Genomic DNA, 22249 nt, shown 5'->3' on the forward strand with positions numbered 1-22249 from the left:
TTTTTTTTTTTTTTTACTTTGGCTGTGGTGGGTCTTCGTTGTGGTGCGCTGGGTCTACCTTGCAGCGTGCAGGTTCTTCATTGCTGTGTGGGGGCTTCTCTGGTTGCGGCGCACGGGCTCCAGAGCGCGAGGATTCAGGAGTTGCCGAGCGCAGGCTTAGTCGCCCAGCAGCATGTGAGATCTTAGTTCCCCGACTAGGGATCGAACCCACGTCCCAGTTCCTTTTTAATGTAATGAAAATGATCTGGAACTGACAGTAGTGATAGCTTCACAACACTGTGAATACTAAAATCCAAGGAATTGTACACTTTAAAATGGTGAACTTTATGTTATTTGAATTTAATTTCAAGTCTTAAAATACTAATAAAACAAAATGAAATGGAAAAATATAATATGGCCAATACTAAGGGCAAAATACAGGTCATAAAGAAGAAAATACACATATTGTCTATGTATATACATTCATATGTATATACACAGATAATTTACATGACAGATATACAAAAAGTTGCCAGCTGCAATTATATCTGGTATTTCTGGAAGTTTTTATTAATGCTTCCTATGGCTTTATATTTGAACCTCTTGTTATTTTTACATGGAGTAGGGTAAGAGGGAAGGCCAAAAAAGACTGGCAGTCCAAGAACACAAAAAGTATATATATACAGAAAGGGGTTAAATTAAGGAATCGTGCTAGAGGTTTATAATTTTCTTTCTATCTTTCCTTTTTTTAAAACATAGTAGAACATTAACAAGAATACAAACAAAGTTAAGTAGTCTACATGGCCAGTATGGGCTAAAATCTTAAAATGAAGAAAGAGGTTTTTCAAAAGGCATCAGAAAAACAAGAAATGATAAAGGCTATAAGCTTAGAAGTAAATAAAAGTTTAGGAATATGATTTTAATCAAAAAAGCTACATGAGGAATATGGAAATCTGAGTGACGCTTAAATTTTTCCAGTTACCTTTTTTGTTTTAACCACACTTGCTTTAGAGACTAAAGCTCTCTGTTTTTAGAATCTACATAGTTGTTTAGTTACTACCAAACCTTAAATTTACTATATTATATATAGGTTAATTTTATTTCCTATACAATTTAAGACACTGAACCAAATTTACCATGCTACATATAACCCTGGATGTTTCAAGAATTTTTTGAATATTATGATTTCCTGAGATACAAAATCTGCTGAAGGTTTCCTACATGTCCAAGTATATAATGGAAGTACATTCCAAGTTCAAAGTGGCCTTGTCCACTGTCTAAAAGCCAAACTTTGGTAACCGTCAGAGCCACTTTCTTATCTATTGTATCATATTTTTTTGGCCGGAGTAGGCGGGTTTTATTGGGTGAGTTGTGTTCTTATGTTACAACAGAAACAATTCAAGTCTCATTTTGTGTGCAAACCAAGAATCAAAAGTTGGAAAACCTTCAAAAATGAACAAAGAAAATTCAAAAGCCAAATGGATAGGTTTATCTTTACCCATTGTTTCTAAAAGTGTTATTACTACACTTCAAAAGGTGGCCTCATGGGGCGGTAACTGTTTATCATTTCAGTCAGGAAGAGCTTTGAGGTTCAAGCCAGTGTTCCTGAACAATGCTTAGGTATCATAACAGTTCAACTGGACTGGAGAAATTCTAAAATGTCAAGTCACAGGCGTTCTACCTTATTTTAAGAGTCTGAATCCAGATACTATCAGAGAAAAAAACAAAAACAAAAAAGCCCAAAAAAACCAACCCAGAGTTTAGTACTCTGGGGCTCAAGAAGTAGGAATTTCTCAGAGTTCTGTTTTCCAGCAAATATTCACTATGTGCCTACCATATCCCAGGCACTGTTATAGAAATGTGGGATACATCAATGAACAAAACAGACAAAGATCTTTACCCTAACGAAGCTTACATTTTAGCAGAGGTAAAGGAATATAATAAACAATAATCATAATGAGTAAATCTCGCAATATGTTAGAAGCTAAGACTTAAAAAAAAAAGTAGGACAGGGGCTTCCCTGGTGACGTAGCGGTTAAGAATCTGCCTGCCAATGCAGGGGACATGAGTTCTAGCCCTGGCCTGGGAGGATCCCACATGCTGCAGAGCAGCTGGGCCCGTGCACCACAGCTGCTGAGCCTGCGCTCCAGAGCCCGTGCTCTGCCACTAGAGAAACCACGACAAAGAGAAGCCCGCAGACCGCAATGAAGAGTAGCCCCTGCTCACCGCAACTAGAGAAAGCCCACACGCAGCAGCAAAGACCCAACACAGCCAAAAATAAAAACAAATAAATTAATTAATTAAAAAAAAAAAAGTAGGACAGGGAAAAGAGGTCAGAAGTGCTTGGGGTGAAAGGAGGAAAGGTGAGTTATAATTTAAAATATACTGCTAAAGCAATTATACTCCAGTAAAGATATTAAAAAAATAAAATAAAATAAAATATACTGGAAGGGTTTAGGCTTCAATGAGCAGTTTTGAAACAGATGGGGAGTTAACCATTTGGATTATCTAGGAGAAGTGCAATGGTGCTCTATGACAGCAATTTGTCTGGTATAGTCAAGAAAAAGGAAAAGACCCATGAGGCTAGAGCACACCAATTTAAAAACAAAAAAAGGATTCTCTGTACATAAGTATAATGGGGAAACAATGTTTGGAATCAAGACGAAAATCTAAACTGAACGTGAGTCAGCAAGCCCAATGTTAGTAAGTATAATTAGCAGATTAATTCATAGGAAATTTGATATATTCAATAGTATGTCATTATATTTGGTCATTTTTTCTTCAATTAGTAGTGTATTGCTAATTGATAGGCTTTAGTCCTCTACGATACTCAGAAGATTTTTCATTTTAATCAGTTATTTTCCATGTAACCTTTACAAAATTCGCTACTGTATCCCATCCCCATACCACCTAGCTGAAGTTTACAAGATTGTTTCCTTTTTTCTTCAAGATTGTTTCTGATCACTTTACTGCTAAATTTCATATTTTTCTTAAACTGTCTGGTCTACAATACACTACTATAATCAAAGTCACAGATGACATTTTAAAAAATGAAATTTTATTTTAGACATTTGCTGTATTTTATAAGCATTTTAATGACTGTTAACTCTATGTGTAAATGATTGTTGAGATATTTTATACCACTATCTTGATTAGTTTTTTGGTGGACTGGAATATTTCAAATGTTCTTTCTTCCAGAAAAGTGATATCCTTCTTGATATTTACATATATCTTATGCTTAACATTTTTAAGGGAGATTAGAGTAATTTAATCAACAAAGAATTCAGTATGTGTGGGCAAGATTTTTTTTTTTTTTTACAGGAAGCAGACTTTATTTCACAGCATTTACCAAAGTAGCATCCAGAGATGGTGAATAGACATAACATTTTCCTAGTGTCCAGAGATGGTGAATAGACATAAATATAACATTTTCCTTGAAAATAAGTTTAACAAATTTTTTAAAAGAATGATTAACGAGCTTCTTTTTTTAAATTGAAATATAGTTGATTTACAATATTGTGTTAATTTCTGCTGTACAGCAAAGTGATTCAGTTATACATACATACATTCTTTTTTTTTTTTTTCATTCTTTTTTTAATATTCTTTTCTATTACGGTTTATCATAGGATATTGAATACAGTTCCCTGTGCTGTACAGTAGGACCTTGTTGTTTATCCATTCTCTATATAATAGCTTACATCTGCTAACCCCAAACTCCCACTCCATCCCCTCCCCAATGCTCTCCCCCTTGGCAACCACAAGACTGTTCTCTATGTCTGTGAGTCTGTTTCTGATTCATAGATAAGTTCATTTGTATCATATTTTAAATTCCACACATAAGTGATATCATATGGTATTTGTCTTTCTCTTTCTGACTTAATTTAGTATGATAATTTCTTGCTGCATCCATGTTGCTGCAAATGCCATTATGTCATTCTTTTTTTACAATTTATTTTTATTTTTTTCAATCTCCCATAAAAAATGAAATTTTAATTTTTATTTGAGGTACTTTTATACCCCTTTCTTGTGTGGAGCCTTCCCTGACCCATCCAAGCAGAAAGGATTATTCATCCTTTTGCACTACATCACCCTCATTAATAGTTCTACTATGACTCAACGACACTATTATACATCCTTATTTCTTAATGTATCCTCCCTTTGCCCTCCAAAACTGAGTTTCATGTGAAAGCATGCCTGATTAATCTTCGTATCCCATCCCCTAGCACAGGGCCTACATGGACTGCTAAATAAGAGAATGAATGGGATAAAGAGAATAGGGTGTGTATGTGTGGAAAAGATTAGGGGAAAACGGAAAGAAGAGGAGGGCATTCATACAATGTCAAATTTAAAGCATCTGCTCCAGAAAAAGTATAGGGAACTCACACTATGACTCATTTCCAAAGCAGAGGAAAAGTGAGTTACATTTAGCCAAGAAACATGTGAAGGGCTGATAGTAAAGGAATTTTCCTTGGGGTTTCCTTCTACTGTGCTTTATGAAAAACTACTCAACTTCCTAAAGTAAGTCGGGATCAATAAGGGGTAATTTTAAGTATTACAATGAAAGAGCGGGATCCTCGCCATTTTAATATGTTTTAATGGAAAGTGATAAAATTTGAGGGAGTTATAAATATATATTTTAACCTACAGTAAATTTACCGTTGGTATACAGTTCTATGATTTTTTTTAAATGCAAGCTGTCATGTGACCATGTCCATAAGACACATAACAGTTCCAACCATCCAAAAAACCTCCTTCATGCTGACACTATATAATCAACACCCCCAAACTCTAACCCCTGATAACCAGAGAAGTCTGATACAATAGTTCAGCTTTCTCTAGAATGTCATATAAATGGAAGCATACAGTATCTAACCTTAAGAGTTTCACTTCTCTCACTTAGCATAATACGTTTAAGATTCACGCAGGTTGTTGTGTGTAGAAAGAAGTTTTTCCTTTTATCGCTCACTTTGTCCATTGTATGGATATATAACAGTTGGTTTATCTAGTCATCACATAAAGGACATTTGGGCTGTTTCCAGTTTTTAGTGATTATGAATAAGGCTGCTATGAACAGGTCTTTGTGTAAAGATAAGTTTCCATTTCTCTTGAGTAAAGGAGTGAGATTTCTGGGAAACTATTCTGCATTCCCACCAGTAACACATGAGAGTTCCAATTTCTCCACATCCCCACTAGAACTTGGTATAGGTATGCAGTAGGGCCTGATTGTGGTTTTAATTGCACTTCCCAAGTACCTAATGATATTGAGCACATTTTCATGTGTTTCCTTGCCGTCTGTGTATTTTCACTGGTGAAGTATCTGTTCGAACCTTTTGCCCATTTTTAAATTGGGTTAGTTCTTTTCATAATATTACATGTTTATAGTTCTTGAGATATCCTGGACACAAGCCCTTTGTCAAATATGTGATTTGCAACTATTTTCTCCCAGCCTATGGCTTGTCTTACTCTCTTAACAATGTCTTCTGGAAGACAAAAGTTATTAATTTTGATGAGGTCAACACTTCATTATTTTTTGCTTTTATGGATTATGCTTCTATTGTTTTATCTAAAATCTGTTTGCCTAATTGAATGTAACAAAGATGTTTTATATTCTTAAGGTTTTTATACTTTAACATTTAGTCTATGATCCATTTTGAATTAATTCTTGTATGTGGTGTGAGGTAAGACTCATAGTTCATTTTTTGCATACAGTAATCCCATTGTTCCAGCATCATTTGCTGAAAAAGATTATCAATTCACCAGTGAATTGCCTTTTCATCTTAGCCAAAACCAATCAAGCATATTTGTGTGCCTCTATTTCTGGACTCTGTTCCATTCCACTGATCTATATGTAAAAGCTTTCACCAATAACACACTCTTTTAATCATTGTATCCTGACCATCTTGAAATCAGAGAGCTTGAGTGTCCAACTTTGTTCTTCCCTTGTGAAATTGTTTTGCCTTTTCTACTTACTTTGTTTAGCCATTTATAGAATCTGCTTGATATCTACAAAAAAACCTGCTAAGATCATGAAAGTGCATTGAATCTATCGATCAATACAGACATCTTAACAATGTTGAGTTTTAGAGGAATTATCTCGTCTAAAATGTCAATAGTACTAAGGTTGAGAAACCCTGCTGTAGACATCTGTAGATGCCTGCTACTGAATGTTTGTATCTTACTGAATGTTTGTGTCTCCCCAGTATTGAAACCTAATCCCCAAGATGATGGTATTTGGAAGTGGGGCGCTGAGGAGGTTATCACATCATAAGCCCTCATGAATGGGATTAGGGCCTTATAAAAGAGACCGAGAAAGAGCCCTCACTCCTTCCACCATGTGAAGACACAGCAAATTTCTGTTGTTTATAAGCCATCCAGTCTATGGTATTCTGTTAAAGTAATCCAAATGCACTAAGACCATTTAAGGAAGTTCTCTTCTCATACCTAGTTTACGGAGTAGTTTTATCATGAATTAATGCTTTTAGTCTGTTAATAAAATGAAATACATGAACTGATTTTCAAATACTGAAATGTCCTTGCATTCCAGGGCTTGATTTGTTAATATTTAATTGAGGATTCCAGTATCTATTTCCATGAGGGGTAGTGGTATACAGTTTCCTTTCCTTGTAATATTTTGTCTAGTTTTGCATCAGGCTAATGCTGACCTCATAAGATGAAGTGGGAAATATTCTCTTCCCTCCTATTTTCTGGTAAAGATTGAGTGGGATTATTATTATTTCTTTCTTAAGTCGTTGGTCACAATCAACAGTAAAACCATGAAGGCCTGGAGTTTCATTTGTTGGAAGGTTTTCAACTACCTGTTCAATCTCTTTAATAGATATAGGCCTAGTCAACTTATCTATTTCTTTGTAACTCTTGTTAGGATTTGTCTTTGAAGAAATTGGTCCATTTCATCCAAGTCAAATTTATGTTAAGAGCTGTTCATAGAATTTACTTATCCTTTGAATATAGGGTCTATAATGATATGTCTACTTTCATTCCTGATACTGGTAACTTGCGTCTTCTCTTTTTCTTGGTCACTCTAACTAGAGGTTTATGAATTTTATTGATGTTTAAAAAAAAACAGCCTTTCACACGATTGGTTTTATCTACTGTTTTTACTTTTACCAATTTCTGCTTTTATCTTTATTGTTTTGTTCTTTCCACTTGCTTTGGGTTTAGTTTTCTCATTTTTCTAGTTTCTTAAGGTGGAATCTTAGCTTATTAACTTTAAACCTTTCTTCTTTTCTAACATAAGCTTTTAATGACTTAAATATGCCTCTAAGCACTGCTTTAACTGCATCCCATAAACTTGGATATGATGCATTTCATTTTTCATTTAGTTCAAAATACTTGCTAATTTTCCTTGAGACTTCCTCTTTGACCCATGAGTTACTTACAATTTTTCTTTAATTCCCAAATATTTGGTGATTTTTCAGATCTTTCTGTTCTCAATTTCTAGTTTAGGTCTGTTACAGTCAGAGAACATATTTTGAATTCTTTCAAATGTGTTAAGGTTGGTGTTATGGCTCAGAATAAGGTATTTTTCAATGTCCCATTTGCCCTTGAAAAGAACATACAACCTGCTGTTACTGGGTGGAATGTTTTATTAATGTCAATTAAGTCAGTTGGTTAACAATGCTGTTCAGATCTCTTGTATTATTGATATTCTGTCTACTTGACCTACTGATTATCATGAGAAGAGTGCTGTAGTTGATAAGTACAACTGTGGATTTTTCTGTCTTTAATCTCCAGTCAGTTCTACCAGCTTTTGCTTTTTGAAACTCTGGGGTTTTTTTTTGTTTTTTTTTGTGGTACGTGGGCCTCTCACTGTTGTGGCCTGCTCCCACTGCAGAGCACAGGCTCCGGACGCGCAGGCTCAGTGGCCATGGCTCACGGGCCCAGCCGCTCCGCGGCATGTGGGATCTTCCTGGACCGGGGCACGTACCGTGTCCCCTGCATCGGCAGGTGGACTCTCAACCACTGCGCCACCAGGGAAGCCCTAAAGCTCTGTTTTATAAAAATATCTTTTTATATCTTTTACTTTTAAACTATCTGTATCACTATATTAAACTTTTTTTTAAAAATTAGCATTTTTTAATCCAAACAATCTCTTTTAATTGGTGTGTCTAGATGATTTATAGTCAATGTAATTAATAATACAATTGGATTTAGGTCTACCATTTCATTGTTTTCCATTTATCCTTTATTCCCCCTGCCTTCTTTGGGTAATTTTAATATTTTCAGCATTCCATTTTAATTTATCTATTGGATTTTTACTGGATCTCTTAGCTGTTCTACAGTCATTGCTTTAGGGATTACAATGTAAAACCTAACCTTTGAGACTTTTGGGACAACATTAAATGCACCAACATTTGCATTATAGGGGTCCCAAAAGGAGAAGAGAAAGAGAGTGGGCCTGAGAAAATATTTGAAGAGATTATAGCCAAAAACTTGCCTAAAGTGAGAAAGGAAACACTCAGGTCCAGGAAGTGCAGAGAGTCCCATACAGGATAAACCCAAGGAGGAACACACCAGGACACATGTTAATTAAAGTGACAAAAATTAAACACAAAGAAAAATATTAAAAGCAACATGGGAAAAGCAACAAATAACATACAAGGGAATCCCTATAAAGTTAACAGCTTATTTTTCAGCAGGAACTCTCCAGGCCAGAAGGGAGTGGCATGATATATTTAAAGTGCTAAAAGGGAAAAACCGACAACCAAGAAAACTCTACCCAGCAAGGCTCTCATTCAGATTCGATAGAGAAATCAAAAGCTTTATAGACAAGCAAAAGCTAAGAGAATTCAGCACTATCAAACCAGCTTTAGAACAAATGCTAAAGGAACTTCTGTAGGCAGGAAAAAAAAAAAAAGAGGCCATAACTAGAAACAAGAAAATCACAAATGTGAAAGCTCACCAGTAGAGGCAGCCATACAGTAAAAGTAGGAAATCATCCACACACAAATATGATATCAAAACCAACAGCCATGATAAGAAGAGAGTACAAATGCAGGAAATGGGACATGCCTTTGAAATTAAGAGACCAGCAACTTAAAACAACCTTGTATATATATAGACTGCTATATCAAAACCTCACGGGAACTGCAAACCAAAAAACTACAATAGATACATACACACAAAAAAAACCCACCCAAACACAACACTAAAGACCATCATCAGATCACAAGAGAACAAAAAGAGGAACAGAAGAAAAAAGACCTACAGAAACAAATCCAAAACAATTAAGAAAATGGCAATAGCAACATACCTATCAATAATTACCTTAAATGTAAATGGATTAAATGCTTCAACCAAAATACACAGACTAGCTGAATGGATACAAAAACAAGACCCGTATATATGCTCTCAAGCCACCCACTTCACATCTAGAGACACACAGAGACTGAAAGTGAGGGGATGGAAAAAGGTATTCCATGTTAATGGAAATCACAAGAAAGAGTAGCAATACTTGTATCAGACAAAACAGACTTTAAAATATTAAAATAAAGGTGTTACAGAGACAAGGAAGGACACTATATAATGGTTACAGGATCAGTCCAAGAAGAAGTTATAACAATTGTAAATATATATGCAACCAATATAGGAGCACCTCAATATATAAGGCAAATGCTAACGCCATAAAAGGGGAAATCAACAGTTACACAACAATAGTGGGGGATTTTACCAGCTAACAGCCATAAAAGGGGAAATCAACAGTAACACAGCAATAGTGGGGGATTTTAACAACCCATTTACACCAATGGACAGATCATCCATACAGAAAATCAATACGGAAACATAGGCCTTAAATGACACATTACATCAATGGACTTAACTGATATTTATAGAACATTCCATCCAAAAGCAGAATACACTTTCTTCTCAGATGCACATGGAACATTCTCCAGGATAGATCACATCTTGGGTCACAAATCAAGGCTTGGTAAATTTAAGAAAGTTGAAATCATACCAAGCATCTTTTCTGACCACAATGCTGTGAAATTAGAAATCAATTACAAGAAAAAAACTGTAAAAAGCACAAACACATGGAGGCTAAACAGTATGTTACTAAACAACCAATGGATCACTGAAGAAATCAAAGAGGATATTAAGAAATACCTAGAGAGGGCTCCTCTGGTGGCATAGTGGTTAAGAATCCACCTACCAATGAAGAGGACACGGGTTTGAGCCCTGGTCCAGCAAGATACCACATGCTGCAGAGCAACTAAGCCTATGCGCCACAACTACTGAGCCTGCGCTCTAGAGCCCGCAAGCCACAATTACTGAGCTCACATGCCACAACTACTGAAGCCCATGTGCCTACAGCCCATGCTCCGCAACAAGAGAAGCCACCGCAATGAGAAGCCCGTGCACCGCAACAGAGAGCAGCCCCCACTTGCCACAACTAGAGAAAGCCCGCATACAACAACAAAGACCTAACACAGACAAAAATAAAATAAATACAATAAATAAAATTTTTAAAATACCTACAGACAAATGACAATGAACACACAATGATCCAAAACTTATGGCTCCTGGCAAAAGCAGTTCTAAGAGGGAAGTTTATAGCAATAAAGTCTTACCTCAGGAAACAAAAAATGGCAATAGCAACATACCTATCAATAATTACCTTAAATGTAAATGGATTAAATGCTTCAACCAAAATACACAGACTAGCTGAATGGATACAAAAACAAGACCCGTATATATGCTCTCAAGCCACCCACTTCACATCTAGAGACACACAGAGACTGAAAGTGAGGGGATGGAAAAAGGTATTCCATGTTAATGGAAATCACAAGAAAGAGTAGCAATACTTGTATCAGACAAAACAGACTTTAAAATATTAAAATAAAGGTGTTACAGAGACAAGGAAGGACACTATATAATGGTTACAGGATCAGTCCAAGAAGAAGTTATAACAATTGTAAATATATATGCAACCAATATAGGAGCACCTCAATATATAAGGCAAATGCTAACGCCATAAAAGGGGAAATCAACAGTTACACAACAATAGTGGGGGATTTTACCAGCTAACAGCCATAAAAGGGGAAATCAACAGTAACACAGCAATAGTGGGGGATTTTAACAACCCATTTACACCAATGGACAGATCATCCATACAGAAAATCAATACGGAAACATAGGCCTTAAATGACACATTACATCAATGGACTTAACTGATATTTATAGAACATTCCATCCAAAAGCAGAATACACTTTCTTCTCAGATGCACATGGAACATTCTCCAGGATAGATCACATCTTGGGTCACAAATCAAGGCTTGGTAAATTTAAGAAAGTTGAAATCATACCAAGCATCTTTTCTGACCACAATGCTGTGAAATTAGAAATCAATTACAAGAAAAAAACTGTAAAAAGCACAAACACATGGAGGCTAAACAGTATGTTACTAAACAACCAATGGATCACTGAAGAAATCAAAGAGGATATTAAGAAATACCTAGAGAGGGCTCCTCTGGTGGCATAGTGGTTAAGAATCCACCTACCAATGAAGAGGACACGGGTTTGAGCCCTGGTCCAGCAAGATACCACATGCTGCAGAGCAACTAAGCCTATGCGCCACAACTACTGAGCCTGCGCTCTAGAGCCCGCAAGCCACAATTACTGAGCTCACATGCCACAACTACTGAAGCCCATGTGCCTACAGCCCATGCTCCGCAACAAGAGAAGCCACCGCAATGAGAAGCCCGTGCACCGCAACAGAGAGCAGCCCCCACTTGCCACAACTAGAGAAAGCCCGCATACAACAACAAAGACCTAACACAGACAAAAATAAAATAAATACAATAAATAAAATTTTTAAAATACCTACAGACAAATGACAATGAACACACAATGATCCAAAACTTATGGCTCCTGGCAAAAGCAGTTCTAAGAGGGAAGTTTATAGCAATAAAGTCTTACCTCAGGAAACAGGAAAAATCTCAAATAAACAACCTAAACTCACACCTAAAACAACTAGAGAAATAAGAACAAACAAAACCCAAAGTTAGTAAAAGAAATAAAAAAGAACAGAGCAGAAATAAATGAAATAGAGACACAGAAAACAATAGAAAAGATCAATGAAACTAAAAGCTCATTCTTTAAAAAGATAAACAAAATTGATAAACCTTTAGCCAGACTCATCAAGGAAAACAAAGGAGGGGGCTCAAATCAACAAAATTAGAAACGAAAAAGGAGAAGTTACCAATGACACCACAGAAATGCAAAGGATCGTTAGAGACTACTACAAGCAACTATATACCAATAAAACAGACAGCCTAGAAGACATGGACAAATTCTTAGGAACATACAACCTTCCAAGACTGAGCCAGAAAGAAATAGAAAATATGAACATATCAATCACAAGTAATGAAATTGAAACTGTGATTAAAAATCTTCCAACAAACAAAAGTCCAGGACCAGATGGCTTCACAGGTGAATTCTATCAAACATTCAGAGAAGAGCTAACACCCATCCTTCTCAAACTCTTCCAAAAAATTGCAGAGGAAGGAACACTCCCAAGCTCACTCTATGAGGCCACCATCACCCTGATACCAAAATCAGACAAAGATACCACAAAAAAAGAAAATTACAGGCCACTATCACTGATGAACATAGATGCAAAAATCCTCAACAAAATACTAGCAAACCAAATCCAACAATACAGTAAAAGGATCATACACCATGGTCAAGTGGGATTTATCCCAGGGATGGAAGGATTTTTCAATATACACAAATCAAACAATGTGATACACCACATTGACAAACTGAAGAATAAAAACCATATGATCGTATCAATAGATGCAGAAAAAGCTTCTGACAAAATTCAACATCCATTTATGATAAAAGCTCTCCAGAAAGTGGGCATAGAGGGAACCTACCTCAACATAATAAAGGCCATATACAACAAACTCACAGCTAACATCATTCTCAATGGTGAAAAACTGAAACCATTTCCTCTAAGATCAGCAACAAGACAAGGATGTCCACTCTTGTCATTTTTATTCAACATAATTTTGGAAGTCCTAGCCACAGCAATCAGAGAAGAAAAAGAAATAAAAGGAATCCACACTGGGAAAGAAGAAATAAAACTGTCAGTGTCTGCAGATGACATGATACTATAAATAGAAAATCCTAAAGATGCTACCAGAACACTACTAGAGCTCCTCAATGAATTTGGTAAAGTTGCAGGATACAAAATTAATTAATACACATAAATCTCCTGCATTCCTATATACTAACAATGAAAGATCAGAAAGAGAAATTAAGGAAACAATCCCATTTACCAATGCATCTGAAGTCAGAAAGAGAAAAACAAATATCGTATACCACTGCATCAAGAAGAATAAAAAAACCTAGTAATAAACCTACCTAAGGAGGCAAAAGACTTGTATTCAGAAAACTGTAAGATGCTGATGAAAGAAATCAAAGATGACACAAACAGATGGAGAGATATACCATGTTCTTGGATTCGAAGAATATTGTGAAAATGACTATACTACCCTAAGCAATCTACAGATGCAATGCAATCTGTATCAGATTACCAATGGTATTGTTCACAGAACTAGAACTAAAAATTTTACAGTTTGTATGGAAACACAAAAGACCCTGAATAGCCAAAGCAATCTTGAGAAAGAAAAACGTAGCTGGTGGAATCAGCTAACTTCAGACTATACTACAAACCTACAGTAATCAACACAGTAAGGTACTGGCACAAAAAACAGAAATATAGATCAATGTACAATGCTGGAAGTCCAAAGATAAATCCACACACCTATGGTCACCTTATCTTTGATAAAGGAGGCAAGACTTTATAATGGAGAAAAGAGAGACTCTTCAATAAGTGGTGCTGGGAAAACTAGAGAGCTACATGTAAAAGAATGAAATTAGAACACTCCCTAACACCATACACAAAAATAAACTCAAAATGGATCAAAGACCTAAATGTGAGGCCAGACACTATAAAAGTCTTAGAGGAAATCAGTCGGAACACTCTTTGACATAGATCACAGCAATATCTTTTTGGATCTACCTCCTAGAGTAATGAAAATGAAAACAAAAACAAACATGTGAGTGGCGGGGTTGCAGGCGCAGTGGAGTGAGCAGAGCAGCTGGCTGGAGCACGACGACTACTGCAGGACTCGGAAAGAAGAAACGATGTAAACCATTCATTATCCAGACTTTAAGGTCAAGGTGAGAAGGAAGGTCAGGAGGAACATGGCCTGGCCAAATATTTTTCAAAGAGGAATTTTGCTCTCCTGGTTCAGCCATCATCATGTGCTCATGTTCCTGCTCACCTTCTTCAGTTACTCATTGCTCCATGCATCAAGAAAAACACTTAGCAATGTCAAAGTCAGTATCTCTAAGCAGTGGACCCCAAGTGCTTTTAACAAGTCAACTGAACTGCCTGTAGAGATCTGGAGCAGCAATCTTTTGTTTCCCAGTGCAGAGGAAGCCATTCTTTTCCTTGGAACACTCGACACCGTTTTCCTCTCCTACGCTGTGGGCCTTTTCATCAGCAGTATCGTCGGGGATCAGCTTAATTTGTGATGGGTTCTGTCTTTTGGCATGTGCTCCTCTGCATTAGTGGTGTTCGTCTCTGGTACTCTCACAGAATGGCTGCATTTCTACAACAAGGGGCTGTACTGCAGCCTGTGGATCGTGAATGGCCTGCTGCAGTCCACTGGTTGGCCCTGTGTGGTTACTGTTATGCGCAAATGGTTTGGGAAAGCTGGACAAGGAGTTGTTTTTGGTCTCTGGAGTGCCTGTGCCTCAGTGGGCAATATTTTGGGACGGTGTCTAGCTTCTTCTGTTCTGCAGTATGGTTATGAGTATGGCTTTGTGGTGACAGCAGCTGTGCAGTTTGCTGGTGGGATCATCATCTTCTTTAGACTCCTGGTGTCACCCAAAGAAACTGGTCTCCCAGGTATTGAGGCAGAAGATTTTGAAGAAGATTTGCACAGGCCATTAATTAATGGTGCTGAAAATGAAGATGAAGCTGATCCTAATTATCCAATCCAAGAAGGCAAGTCTGTTACCCAAGTCAAGGCGATAAGGTTTTACCAAGCTTGTTGCCTTCCCGGAGTTATAGCATATTCACTGGCCTGTGCCTGCTTGAAGTTAGTGAATTACTCCTTCTTCTTCTGGTTGCCCTTTTATCCGAGTAATAACTTCGGATGGAAGGAGGCTGAAGCCGACAAGCTGTCCATTTGATACAATGTTGGAGGAATTACAGGTGGAACTCTGCAAGGCTTCATCTCTTATGTGCTACAGAAGAGAGCCCCGGTGTTAGCTCTCAGTCTGCTTCTGGCAGTCGGGTCCCTCGTTGGATGTAGTCATTCTCCAAACAATAAGTCTATCAATGCACTTCTGACGGCTGTCACAGGATTTTTTATTGGTGGACCTTCTAATATGATTAGCTCTGCTATTTCTGAGGACCTGGGTCATCAAGAGCTGATCCAAGGGAGCAGTGAGGCTTTGGCAATCATCACAGAATAGCTGATGGAACTGGGAGCACTGGAGCTGCAGTGAGCCAGTATTTAGTGTCTTTGATCCAGGACAACCCAGGATGGACGTGGGTTTTCTACTTTTTCATTCTTATGACAATTTGCACAGTTCTATTTATTTCACCATTAATAGTGAGGGAAATATGCTATCTTATGCAAGGACGACAAGCTCGCATATTGAGTGAATGACCAGTGCCCACAAAAGAACAAGAAAAATAGGAGACACATCAGGACTATTCCTTTTCATTCACCTTATTTTGGGGTTGTCTTAAGAGCTCCAACATAACCTCAGACTGTCAAGCCTCTTTCAACAGTGTCAGCCACCGTAGATGCTGGCCAAAGTGAAGGCTGGGCTGTTTTTCTACACTACAGGAATAATTAATGATTTTTATTGCTGTTGTTTCCTGAATGTACTGAATGGCCTATGAATCTGCCAGTGTCTTTGGTGGCCTGTGAAGGTTTATCCTTTTAACTGTAAATGCTGTATTGGACTCAGACCCTAGCTCTCCAGCCTGGAAAGCCAAGTGACCACGAGGCATTCATGCATGGTTTGTACCAACGACATGCTCCACAAATAGAAAGGATCGTTGCATTTTGCTTGGTCACGAGTTTGCAGAGAGTGGCTCATCTCTGACGTATCAAATCCGGATAAAGCACTCCAGCCAGGTCCAGTGTAAGCATGCCTTGGACAGAGAATCCCTTTGTTAACCACAGTGGGGAAAAAAATCACACTACATGCTGATTGGCTCTCACTCTGTATCTGCTCTAAAGTCATTCAGCTCCAGAAGCAGAAATACCTTCAAATGATTGCCAACTTGCTCTCCTCCGTCTTCATTCAGAATTCCCTTTGACTCCTGGAAGTCTTTAGTCTTCCTTTCAAGGACCATAATGTACCTCAACTGTGAACATTCCAGTGTGTAACTTACAACCAAAGTACTCAACTCCAGATTTGTTCTCTGGGAACTTTAGGATCCACTAGGAAGGTAATTGGCTTAGCCCTATTTTCAGAGGATTGATCTGTGTCACAACCGGGTTCCTTGCGTTACCTCAGCTGAAGACTAGAATTAGAGAAAGAAGAAAGACCTTTTGGCCCTGTAAGCATTAAGTATGTGACACTGAATCACATTAATGGATTACTAAGGCCTGAGGCATATCTAGGTATCTATTCTTTAGAAGTTTGTACAATATATGTCTTCAAAGCTGTGAATTTTTTACTAATTATCAATATTTTAAGGTCATACTGTATATATATTTTAAATTATGGAAATTAACAGGCGAAAAATGTTCAATTTTGAGGACTGCCTAATTTGCATTGGGTTACGGAATATTTTTCAACCTCTTGCTCTATATTCTTAAATGTGGTGTGTTTATGAACTTGCTAATTTATTTAATCAAGCAGATTCCCAATCAGTTAATTGCTCATTACTGACAAAAAGGGAAAATACAAAACACAGAAAGGGAAAATAAACTGACTTTTATAATAAAAAAAACTAAAAAACAAATGTGACCTAATTAAACTTAAGAACTTTTGCACAGCAAAGGAAACCATAAACAAAATGAAAAGACAACCCACAAAATGGGAGAAAATATTTGCAAATAAAGCAACCTACAAGGGATTAATCTCCAAAATATACAAAATATATTCATGCAGCTCAATATAAAAACAAACAACTCAATCAAAAAATAGGTGGAAGATCTAAATAGACGTTTCTCCAAAGAAGACATACAGATGGCCAAAAAGCACGTGAAAAGATGCTCAACATCACTAATTATCAGAGAAATGCAAATCAAAACTACAATAAGGGGCTTCCCTGGTGGCGCAGTGATTAAGAATCCGCCTGCCAATGCAGGGGACACAGGTTCGAGCCCTGGTCCGGGAAGATCCCACGTGCCGTGGAGAAACTAAGCCCATGCGCCACAACTACTGAGCCTGTGCTCTAGAGCCCAGGAGCCACAACTCCTGAAGCCCGGGCGCCTAGAGCCCATACTCTACAACAAGAGAAGCCACCACAATGAGAAGCCCATGCACCGCAACAAAGAGTAGCACCTGCTCACCGCAACTAGAGAAAGCCCGCGCACGGCAACAAAGACCTAATGTAGCCAAAAATAATAAATAAATAAATAATTTTAAATACCTTAAAAAAAAAAACTACAATGAGGTATCACCTCACACCAGTCAGAATGACCATCATCAAAAAATCTACAAACAATAAATGCTGGAGAGGGTGTGGAGAAAAGAGAACTCTCTACACTGTTGGTGGGAATGTAAGTTGGTACAATCACTATGGAGAACAGTATGGGGGTTCCTTAAAAAACTAAAAATAGAACTACCATATGATCCAGCAATCCCACTCCTGGGCATCTACCCAGAGAAAACCGTAATTCGAAAAGATAACATGCACCCCAGTGTTCACTGCAGCCCTATTTACAATAGTCAAGACATGGAAGTAACCTAAATGTCCACTGACAGAGAAACGGATAAAGAAGATGTAGTACATATATACAATGGAATATTACTCAGGCATAAAAAAGAACAAAATAACGCTATTTGCAGCAACATGGATGGACCTAGAGATTATCATACTACGTGAAGTAAATCAGACAGAAAAAGACAAATATCATATGATATCACTTATATGTGGAATCTAATAAAAAATACAAGTGAGCTTATTCACAAAACAGAAACAGACTCACAGATCTTGAAATCAAACTTATGGTACAAAAGGGGAAGTGTCGGGGGAAGTGATAAATTAGGAGATCGGGATTAACATAAACACACTACTATATATAAAACAGATAATAAGGACCTACTGTATAGCACAGGGAACTCGACTCAATATTCTATAATAACCTATATGGGAAAAGAACGGATATATGTATACATATAACATTCACTTTGCTGTACACCTGAAACTAACACAACATTGTAAATCAACTATACTCCAATTAAAAAAAAGCTAACCTTTAACAGTCTACTTAGAGTTAATATTTTACCATTTCAAGTAAAATATATGACCACATAGGTCCCTTTACTTTCCCCTCTTTGTTTTAAATGTCATTTACATTATATATGCAAACACTGAAACCTCTCAAGAAATGCTGTAATTTTTGCTTTCAACAGTTATATTTTAAAAATCTTGAAGGAAAAAAATCTGCTATATTTTCTCAGATATTTACCATTTCTGTTGCTCTTTCCTCATTCACAAAGTTCTAAGTTTCCTTGGTATCATCTCCTTTTAGTCTGAAGAACTTTAGTTAGCACTTCTTTTAGACCAGGTCTACTAGTAACAATTCTTACTTTTCCTTCATCTGAGTATTTCTTTATTTTGCCTTCATCTCTGAGGTATGTTTTCACTGCATACAGAATTCTGAGTTGGCAGTTCTTTGCTTTCAGAATTTTAAGATGTTCTTCCACTCTCTTCTGCAGTTCCTGATGAAAAACCTATAGTCATTTGAATTGTTCCTCCCTGTACATAATGTACTATATTTCTCTGTCTGCTTTCGAGATTTTCTATCTTTTATTTTCAGAAGTTTAGTTATGATGTATCTCGGAGTGCTTAACTTTGAGTTTACCTTTTCAGAAGTTTGCTAAGCTTCTTGGACCAATAAGTTTATTCCTTTCCCAGATCCAGGAACTTACAGCTTTATTTTTTTTTAACGTATTTTCTGCACCAATCTCTTGCCCCTCTCCTTCTGGGATTCCAATGATGCAAACATTATATCTTCTGCTATTGTCCAACAGGTCCCTGAGGCTCTGGTTCTTCAGTTTGGATAATTTCTATTGATCTATTTTCAAATTCATACACAGCTCTATTATCTCCACTCTGCTATAGAACCCCACCTAGTAAATGTTTTATTTCAGATATTTTGCTTTTATGTTCTGAAATTTCCATGTGGTCCTTTATGAGGTTTTTATTTCTCAATTCAGAACTTCTATCTTTCTATTCATTTCAAGAATATTTACCTTACATCATGGAGCATGGTTTTAATGGTTGATTTAACATCTTTGCCTGATAACTTATCTCGGGATTGGCATCTTTGATTGTCTTTTCCTCTGACAACTGGTCATATTTTCCTGGTTCTTTATATACGAAGTAACTTTAAGTTTTATACTGGATGTTTTAAATATTATCTTGAGACTCTAAATCCTATTAAAATCCCTAAAGTATGCTGATTTTTGTTTTGTTTTGGGTTATCTGGTAGGCAATCGACCCAGTTAGATTCAGAGAGCCAAGTTCTTTCTTGCTTTATGTGGGCAGTGGTTACAATTTAAGTTCAGTTTGTAAAGCCTTAGCTATGCTTCTTTGGGCCTTACCGATATATATGCCGCTCTGGGATTTGGGTGGTGGTTTGTATCCTAGCTCAGTCCTCACATTCTTGCGTGTGAGGCCAGAACTTATGCTGGTCATTACATACAGAATTAGGGCATTCCCCTTTCCAGGGCTCTCTTCCCTGATAGACTCCAGCCCCCAGATCCTTCCTTTTCCTGCAACATTAATGTAAATAAAAAGTTTTAGAGTTTTAACCTCTCACACTACAGCATAATCCTGGGCAACTCAAGCTGCTCTTGGGGGAAAGCAGCAAGAAAAAAGAGAAAAAATGGGAAGCCTCAATACTCTCTGGCTCACAGAGGGACCTTTTCCAGATACTCTGGCCAGAAAGAGAAGGTTACTGTTGGAGTCTTTGCTGTCTGCATCCATAGCACAATTAAAGACAAAGGGCCCCTCAGGTTAAGGCTGAGGATATAGGAGGGAAAAAAATACAAAGGACACTCATTCCTATGATGGTTCTTCTTCCAATTTTGATCTCTCTCCCCAACCTGGCTGCTATTGTTTACTTTCCAAAGTATATAAGTAGTTGCTTTTTGCATTCTGTCCAGAGTTTTTAACTGCAATCGGTAGAAGACTGCTGTGGGCTGAACTGATTCCCCCCAAAGTCTTATGTTGAAACCCTAACACCCAATGTGACTATATGTGGAGATAGGGCCTATAAGGAGGCAATTAATGTTAAATGAGGTCATAAGGGTAGGGTCCTGACCCTGTAGGATTAGTGTCCTTATAAGAAGGGACACCACAAAGCACTCTCATTCTCTTTCTCTCTGCCGTCTGAGGACACAGCAAGAAGGCAACCATCTACAAGCCAGGAAAAGAGCTCTCACCAGAATCTCAATCAGCCAGCACCTTGGTCTTGGACTTGCCAAGTTCCAGAACCGTGAGAAATAAATTTATGTTGTTTAAGCCACCCAGTCTGTGGCATTTTGTCCTGTCAGCCCAAGCATGCTAAGACAGAGAGTTAGAGTAGTAGTGGAATTACTCCACCTTCTCTAGCATCATAAGTTGAGTTAACTTTTTGAAGGCTATAGTATGGTAAAGTGTACGGCATACTAAAAGACATAAGATAAACAGAACCCATGCTGTCTGAAAAAGGATACAGTAGAAAAATCAGGCAAGTTTTCTTAGGAAAATTTCCAGAGCTAAGAAAATTGAAATGGAGAGTTTAGAACGCAGTAATACATAGAAGAGGAAGGAGAAAATCCACCTATAGGAAAAGCTTATTAGGAACTGGCTAGAAGGGAATAAAGAGGAAACAGAAGAGCGCCCCTGAAGTGGAAATTGAAATGGTTACTCAAGTAATAGTTTCAGTGGGTAATAACCAGAAACAGACCTCAATGTCAAGTAGAAAAAAACCTTATATCTACAGGAACAAAAAAGTATTTAAAAGCCAGGTCTAGAGGATGGAAATGGGTGAATTTATGTATAAAAAGGGAAATAGGAAAAAGGATCTAAACTTAAAAATATATATAATACATTATATACTGTATTACCTAAATATGAATATAATGTAGTGATTATATATTACTACAGCATTGTGATATATAATATACAGATATATACACCTGAGTATTTTTTAATTAAAAAAAAATTTTAATTACATGACAATAGAAACTATCTAAAAGGAAATAATGAATACTTACTATTGGTGCCAGACTTGTTTTACCTCAACATTATACACTTTGACCATTAAGTTTAACTGTTCACTCAAATCAACAACAAAGGGCAATGATAATTTTCAAAGAAAAGAAGAGAAAGTTTTAGAACTCTCTTTAGCAGTAGCAAGAATTTGTCTTTCAAGTGGGAAACATTTAATTATAGGAAAATCTTTCCTCCCAACACAAAACAAAAGGAAATTAGAAATGCTGGATAAAATATAATAGATACACTTTTAAACATAGCAAGCATACGAAAAACCCCACAGAAATACTTAAGAGGCCAAAAATGAAAAATAAACAGAAAATAAGGGAATTTACAAAAACCCTAAAACTGAATGCATCAAATAGACTCAAAATACAGACAGCAAAAAGAGACATATCTACCAGAATAACCTGATAAATCCATCAGAATAATAAAATAGTTCAAAATTTCTAGGTTATTAACAGATCAAACTGACAAAAATGTGACTAGCATTTGAAAAACGTAATCAACAGTTAGAGAATACACATTCTTCTCAATATGGAACATTTATTAAAACTAATCATAAACGAGGCCATTAAGCAAATCTTACAAAGTCCAAAAAAATCTGCCATACAGAACAAATTCTCTGACCATAATTCAATTAACATAGAAGTAAAAATGAAAAGCTAAAAGCTCCTATTTTCAAAAACATTAAAACTAAACTTCCAAATAACACTAAGCCAAAGAAGAAATAATCATGAAAAGTAGAAATTACTTAAAAATGAATATTAGTAAACATAA

The 22249-nt window shown here is 36.9% G+C and overlaps 1 protein-coding gene and 1 pseudogene across 3 annotated transcripts in view; one reads left to right on the forward strand and one right to left on the reverse strand.

Moving 5' to 3' along the window:
* The window catches only part of RUNDC3B (RUN domain containing 3B), a 147025-nt gene that overhangs the window by 94248 nt on the left and 30528 nt on the right, over window positions 1-22249 (reverse strand). The window lies entirely within an intron of this gene.
* On the forward strand, window positions 14209-15686 carry LOC112395308 (sugar phosphate exchanger 3 pseudogene; annotated as a pseudogene).

This window comes from Neophocaena asiaeorientalis, unplaced genomic scaffold (assembly GCF_003031525.2).
Source record: "Neophocaena asiaeorientalis asiaeorientalis breed wild unplaced genomic scaffold, Neophocaena_asiaeorientalis_V1.1 scaffold89, whole genome shotgun sequence".
Taxonomy (NCBI): Eukaryota; Metazoa; Chordata; class Mammalia; order Artiodactyla; family Phocoenidae; genus Neophocaena; species Neophocaena asiaeorientalis.